Source organism: Pan troglodytes, chromosome X, assembly GCF_028858775.2.
Source record: "Pan troglodytes isolate AG18354 chromosome X, NHGRI_mPanTro3-v2.0_pri, whole genome shotgun sequence".
Taxonomy (NCBI): domain Eukaryota; kingdom Metazoa; phylum Chordata; class Mammalia; order Primates; family Hominidae; genus Pan; species Pan troglodytes.
In genome coordinates, this window is record NC_072421.2 from 74,066,904 (window position 1) to 74,074,663 (window position 7,760).

General features: G+C 35.4%; 1 non-coding gene across 1 annotated transcript; it reads left to right on the plus strand.

The window, feature by feature from the left end:
• The first annotated feature begins 5,281 nt into the window (after window positions 1–5,281).
• Window positions 5,282–5,388, plus strand: LOC112207153 (U6 spliceosomal RNA). The gene has a single exon (XR_002941619.1). It is a non-coding gene; the product is annotated as a U6 spliceosomal RNA (small nuclear RNA).
• Window positions 5,389–7,760: the final 2,372 nt, after the last annotated feature.

The following is a 7,760-nucleotide window of genomic DNA, read 5'->3' on the forward strand; positions in this document are numbered from 1 at the left end:
AAAATGTGGCACATATGCACCATGAAATGCTATGCAGTCATGAAAAAAACCAAACACCACATGTTCTCACTCATAAGTGGGAGTTGAACAATGAGAACACATGGACAAAGGGAGAGGAGCATCACACACTGGGGCCTGTCGGGGGTGTGGGACAAGTGGAGGGAGAGCCTTAGTACAAATTCCTAATGCACGCAGGGCTTAAAACCTAGATGATGCATTGATAGGTGCAGCAAACCACTATGGCACATATATACCTATGTAACAAACCTGCACGTTCTGCATATGTATCACAGTACTTAAAAAAAATTCCTAGACACATACAGCCTATCAATATTGAACCATGAAGAAATACTTAACTTGAACAGACCAATAGCAAGTTATAAGATGGAAGCCATTCTAAAATGTCCCCTAGCAAACAAAGCTGGTGATCCTATAGCTTCACTGCTCAATTGAATTGTACCAAGCATTTAAGGAAGAACTAGTAGTAATCATACTCAAAATGTTCTGAAAAAATAGGAATACTTTCACCCTCAGTCTGAAAGGCCAGTGTAACCCCAATACCAAAAGTAAACAATGACTTATCTAGAAGACACTGCAGGCCAATATCATTGATGAATACTGATGCAAAAATCTTCAGCAAGATACTAGTAAAACAAATATATTAAAGTGATCAGTTATTATGATCCAGTAGGATTTATCCCATTGATAAAAGGATGGTTCAAAGTATGCAAAACAATCAATATGATACCTCACCTCATGTCACAGAATGAAGAAGAAAAAGTTATATACTCCTTTCAATTGAGTCTGAAAAAGCATTTGTTAAAATCCAAAATACCTTCATGATTAAAAAACTTTCACAAAAGTATGTATAGAAAAAACATACATCAGGAAAATAAAAACCATATATGAAAACCCACAGCTAGTATCATACTTAATGGGGAAAAACTGAAAGTCTTGCTAGAACAACAGACAGGTATAAATGGCATCTACAATGGAAAAGAAGAAGTCAAAGTATCCTCGTTTGCAGAAGATATAACCTTATATTTGAAAAAACCTAAAGACCCCACAAGAAAACTATTAGAACTGAAACAATTTCAGTAAAGTTGCAGGATACAACGTCAACATAAAAAATTAGTAGCATTTCTATATGCCAACAGTGAACAATGTGAGAAAGAAACAAAAAAGTAATCTAATTTAGACTCACCTAAAATTAAATACCTAGGAATTAACTTAATCAAATAAGTGAAAGATCTCTATAATAAAAACTATAAAAAACTGATGAAAATAATTTAAAAGGACACCGAAAAATGGAAAAATATTTTATCTTTATGTTTTGGAAGAATATTGTTAAAATGTCCATCTACCAAAAGCAATCTACAGATGCAATGCAATCCCTATGAAAATACCAATGACATTATTCAGGGAAATATAATAGCAAAAACAATCCTGAAGCTTCCATGGAATCACAAAAGTCCCACAATGGTCAAAGCTATCCTGAGCAAAAAAAAAAAAAAAAAAAAAAAAAAAAAAAGAAAAAGAAAAACTGGAGGACTCTCATTACCTGATTTCAAACTCTACTATAGAGCTACAGTAACCAAAACAACATGGAACTGGCATATAAATAGGTACACAGAATAATGGAACAGAATAGAACCCAGAAACAAATCCATACACCTAGAGTTAACTCTTTTTCAAGAAAGTTGCAAGGAACATACATTGCAAAAAGACAGTCTCGCCATAAATGATGCTGGGAAAACTGGATATCTATGTGCAGAAGAATTAAAATAGACCCCTATCTCTTGACATATGTGAAAATCAAGCAAAATATTATTAGACCTGATATTTGATATATCAAAAATCAAAATATTATTAGACCTGATATTTGATAGCATGACAGTGTGACTATAGTCAATAATTATGTAATTGTCCATTTAAAAATAACTAAAGGAGTACAACTGGATTGTTTGCAACACAGAGGATAAATATTTGAGGTGATGAATATCTCATTTAGCGGGAAGTGATTATTACTTTTTTCATGCCTATATCCAAGCATCCTATGTACCCTATAAATATATACACCAATATTTACCCACAAAACTTAAAAAATTAAAAAGAAGAAATAACATTATAAACATTTTCAAATCTGGGGAAATATATAGATGTAACTGAACAATCTCCTATTATGTTCAATCCAAACAAGACTACACCAATCATGTTAACAATCATACTATCAGAAATCAAATGCGAGAGAGAATCATGAAAGGAGGAATAGTTAAAAAATCACACAGAAAGAAATGTTAATATGCTGATTTCTGCACAGAAACCTTAAAAGTCAGTAGCGTTGGATGATACATTCATGATACTGAAAGAAAATCCTGCCAACCAGGAATAATTTACCCCAAAATGCTGTTCCCCACAGGTGAAGAAGAGATAAAGACTTTCTGAGACCAGACATGGTGGCTCATACCTATCATCACAGCACTTTAGGAAGCTGAAGTGGGTGAATTGCTTAAGCCCAGAAATTCAAGACCAGCCTTGGCAACATGACAAAACCCTGTCTTCACAAAAGGAAAACACAGAAAAATTTACTGCACATGGTGGAGCATGATTGTAGTCCCAGCTATTCAGGATGCTGAGGTGGGAAGATCACCTGAGCCTGGGAGGTTAATGATGCAGTAAGCTGTGATTGCACCACTACACTCCAGCCTGGATGACAGAGTGAGACCTTGTTCAAAAAAAAAAAAAAATCTCTGAGACAAAAGCCTAGTTAGGTCATTCCCACCATACCTGCCTTGGAGGAAATGCTAAAGGGAGTTCTTCAGGCTGAAAGAAATAGAAACTACTGAGAAACTTTAAAGCATGAAAGTATAAGACTCATGGGTAAAAGTAAGTATATAATCAAATTCAGAATACTCTAATACTGCAATGGTCTGTGTAAATCATTTATATATTTAGTGTGAAGGTTAAAAATACACAATTATTAGAAAAATAATAGCTACAGTAATTTGTAAGAGATACACAATATAGATATAAATTGTGACATCAAAAAGAAAACGTGAAAGGAGAGTAAAAGTGTAGTTTTGTATGCTAGTGAAATTCAGTTCTCATTAGCTGAAAATGATCTCTCATAGTTATAAATTATTTTATGTTTGCCTCATTGTAACTGCAAAGCAAAATCTATAAGAAGTACAAAAAAGAGAGAAATTAAGGTATTAAAGCGCTATTCCAGAAAATTATCTAATCACAAAGGAAGACAAGAGTACAGAAACAAAATAGCGAAAGATTTATAAAACAACCAGAAAATATTTAATAAAATGGTAGTAGTAAGTCCTTATTATCAATAATTAACTTGAGTTTAAATGGATTAAGTTCTTCAATCAAAAGATACATGGTGGCTGAATGGATTAAAGAAGAAAATAAGAATGCTGCCTACAACAAACTTGCTTCATCTTTAAGGATACACATGTACTGAAAGTGAAGGAATGGAAAACGATTCCATGCAAATCAAAACAAAAAGAGATCAAAGATAGCTATACCCACATCAAATAAAATAGACTTTAAGTAAAAAAGATTAAAAAGATACAAAGTACATCATTATATAATGACATAATTCATATAATTCATCAAGAAAATGTAACAATTGTAAATATGTATGCCCACAACATCAGAGAACCAAAATATATAAAGCTGACATTAGTAGATCTAAAGGATGAAACAGGCTGCAATAAAATAATAGTAGGGGACTTCAATACCCCACTTTTAAGAGATGGACAGATAGTGGCCAGGTGGAGTGGCTCACGCCTGTAATCGCAACACTTTGGGAGGCCAGTGTGAGCAGATCACCTGAAGTCAGGAGTTCTAGACCAGCCTGGCCAACATGTAAAAACCCCATTTCTCCCAAAAAATACAAAAAAACAAAACAAAACAAAACAAAAACTAGCTGGGCATGGTGGCACATGCCTGTAGTCCCAGCTACTCAGGAGGCTGAGGCACAAGAATTGCTTGAACCCGGGAGGCAGAGGTTGCAGTGAGCCAAGATCATGTCACAGTACTCCAGCCTAGGTGACAGAGCGAGACTCTGTCTCAAAAAACAAACAAACAAAAAACAAAAAAGAAAAATAAACAAAATGGATGGAAAAACCAAACAGAGAAATCAATATGTAGTCAGCACGCTTGAACTACTCTTTAGACCAAATGAATCTAACAGATATATACAGAAAATTCTATCCAGTTGAAGAATAAAACACATTATTTTCAAATATACATAAAACATTCTCCAGGATAAATGATAAATTATTTATTAGTCCACAAAATAATTTTTTTTCTCTTATCTTTTTTTTTTTTTTGAGACTGAGTCTTGCTCTGTTGCCCAGTCTGGAGTGCAGTGGCGTGATCTCTGCCTACTGCAAGCTCCACCTCCGGGGTTCACGCCATTCTCCTGTCTCAGCCTCCTGAGTAGCTGGGACTACAGGCGCCCGCCACCATGCCCGGCTAATTTTTTGTGTTTTTTTTAGAGATGGGGTTTCACCGTGTTAGCCAGGATGGTCTCGATCTCCTGACTTCGTGATCCACCCGCCTCGGCATCCCAAAGTGCTGGGATTACAGGCCCGAGCCACCGCGCCCGGCAACGTGCTTCCGAACAACCGATCTATCAAGGTAGAAATTAAAAGAGAAACTTAAAAATATCTTGAATCGGCGGGGTGCGGTGGCTCACGCCTGTAATCCCAGCACTTGGGAAGGCCGAGGCGGGCAGATCACAAGGTCAGGAGATCGAGACCATCCTGGCTAACACGGTGAAACCCCGTCTCTACTAAAAATACAAAAAATTAGCCGGGCGTGGTGGCAAGCGCCTGTAGTCCCAGCTACTCGGGAGGCTGAAGCGGGAGAATGGCGTGAACCTGGGAGGCGGAGCTTGCAGTGAGCAGAGATCGCGCCACTGCACTCCAGCCTGGGTGACAGAGCGAGACTCTGTCTCAGGATATATATGTATGTATGTGTGTATGTATATGTGTGTGTGTGTATATATATATATATATATATATATATATATATATATATATATATATATATATATATCTTGAGACAAAGAAAACTTAAAGGGCCATATACCAAAACTTTCAAAAGGCTGCAAACGGTGTTCTAAGATAATTTATAGCAATAAATTTCTACATTAAAAGATAGCTTAAATAAACCAGCTAACATTACATGTGAAGGAACTAGAAACAGAAGAAAAAACTACTCTCAAAGTTAGTAGAAGGAAGGAAATAAAGAATACAGCAGAGTGCTCACTTCAGCAGCACATATACTAAAATAGAAACGATACAGAGAACGGTAGCATGAGCCCTGTGCAAGCATGACATGCAAATTTTTGAAGTGTTCCATATTTTAAAAAAGAACAGAGCAGAAATAAATTAGAGGCTGGAGAAAATATAAAAGATGAACAAAATTAAGAGTTTGTTTTTTGAAAAGACAAACAAAATCAACAAACACTTAGCTAGACTAAGAAAAAATGAGAGAAGATTCAAATAAAATTAGAAAAGAAAGAGGAGACATTACAGTGGATCCCACAGCAATACAAAGAATCATAAGAGAATATTATGAATAATTTTACATCAACAAATTGAATAATCTAGAAGAAATGTGTAAATTCCTAGAAACACACAGCCTACCAAGACTGAATCATGAAGAAAAAGAAAACCCAAATAGAGCAATAATGAGTAAGGGGATTGAATTGATTGTAGTTTCCAATTAATATAACTCCCTTATATTAGGGTTTGGAGGCAAGGGTATACATAAGCTTGGAGGTGAATGTAAAGCTGATGGAATGATGGAATAATTACATATGCATATAATCCCTGAGAATGGCTCTTTCCCAATCGAAGGATTCTGCCATCCCACACTATCATCAAAATTTGAAACTCTCATCTTATATGGCAGAAATCTCATAAGTTTTGAAGAAAATAAGATGGGAGTGATTTGTTTTCTAGTGCTTTACTCTCTAGTGGTCTCCTTTTCTTAAGCTAAGGACTAAAAAGAAGTTTGAACAAGAAGTCCCATTTCCTCTAGTAATAACTGTGAGAGGAATCTTTATTGAGCTTAGCTTCACAGATTCCTGCCCACCATGATTTGTTGCATGGAGTGCAATACACTTTCTCATGTTTCAGAAAAGGCCTGCTGTTTATCTAAAAAGTAAAACATGAGGTGTTGGCTAACAGGTTAGCAGGGTTCTTGTGTTTGGGATTGGGTGAAGCCCTAGTAGAGGATGCTAAATAGAATGTCTTTGTGAGTGTCTAATAAGAACATGATTACATCTCACAGGATGCTAATATATGCAGGTTTGGGCTCCTAATAATCTGTCACAATAACCAAAGCAATAGGAATACAAATATAATAGCAAATACCAACCAGTGTTGTAGCAGGACACCGATCAAAATCTGACTCTTTGACTCCATATAAGTGAATTCAGAGCTTCGTTGGAGCTCAGGGAAGAAGGAAGAAAATCCTGAGTTGTTTTAAAAGAGAAATGACTGAGAAAACACTAAAATTGATGTATTGAACTGAAGTTGATTTTATTAAGTTTTTAGCCCATGGCTGATATGGGTACTTTAAGTTGAGTTATGTAAAAATACAAATGCTTTCTACTGAGGAATTTAAGGTTTAACCTTTCAGAAATTTATTGTTTAAGAAAATGTTCTAATTAACAGTATTGCTTTTGCTGCTTATCCTGGGTGCTGTCATACATATTTTTCCCTTTGTGCTAACTTAGCACAGTTATCATCCGCTCATGTTTTAGATAGACACTTTATATAGATTCTGGTTAAGGTCCCCAGATTAACTCCTACGAGCACCCAGTTGTACAAAGAAAATATAACTTTTTCGTTTTCGGCAAAGTGGCCACATTTTATTTTAGAGTCCCAGTTTTCCTCTGGGGAAGATAAAGTGGGGAGAGTAACTGTGAATAATGGCTTCTCAGCCTTTTCTCAGAAGTGTTCCTTATTGTTTCACTGGTCAATTCAAAGTTAAACTCCCTAGTTATATCTGTTTTCCCCTTACTCTCTTCCAGAATCTTGTCTCAATATATGAGAAGGCTTATTATTATTTAAGGTCCTCAACATTTTTATGCATTTATTTAAATTGACAGATTAATTTGTATGTATTTATTATGTGCAGCATGACATTTAAGTATATACATATACTGTAAAATGGTTAAATCCAGGCAATCGACAAATGCATCACCTCACATAGTCAAAGTTTTTGTGGTGAGATCCCTTAACATTAAATTCTTGTGTGTTTTTTAAAAATACAATATATCATCACCACTATAGTGACCACGTTGCACAGTAGATCTCTTGAACTTATTTCTTTTATGTAGCTATAGCTACGCATTCTTTGGCCACCATCTCTCAAATTCCCACTCCCTGCTAAATACCCCTGCCGTTGGTAACCACCATTCTACTCTCAACTTTTTAAGATTCCACATATGAATAAGATCATGTAGTATTTTTCTTTCTGTATTTGGCTTATTTGATTTAAGATAATGCCCTCCAGTTCATCCACATTGTCGCAAAAAACAGGATTGCCATCGTCTTTATGGATGCATAGTATTCTATTGTGTAGTTTTTAAATTTGTGTTTCTGATTGTTCACTGTTGGACTATAGAAATGCTACTGATTTTTGTAAATTAGTTTTGTATCCTCTAACTTAACTGAAATTATCAGTCCTAATAGTTTTTTGTTGAGTCTTTAGGTTTTTTCAAATAT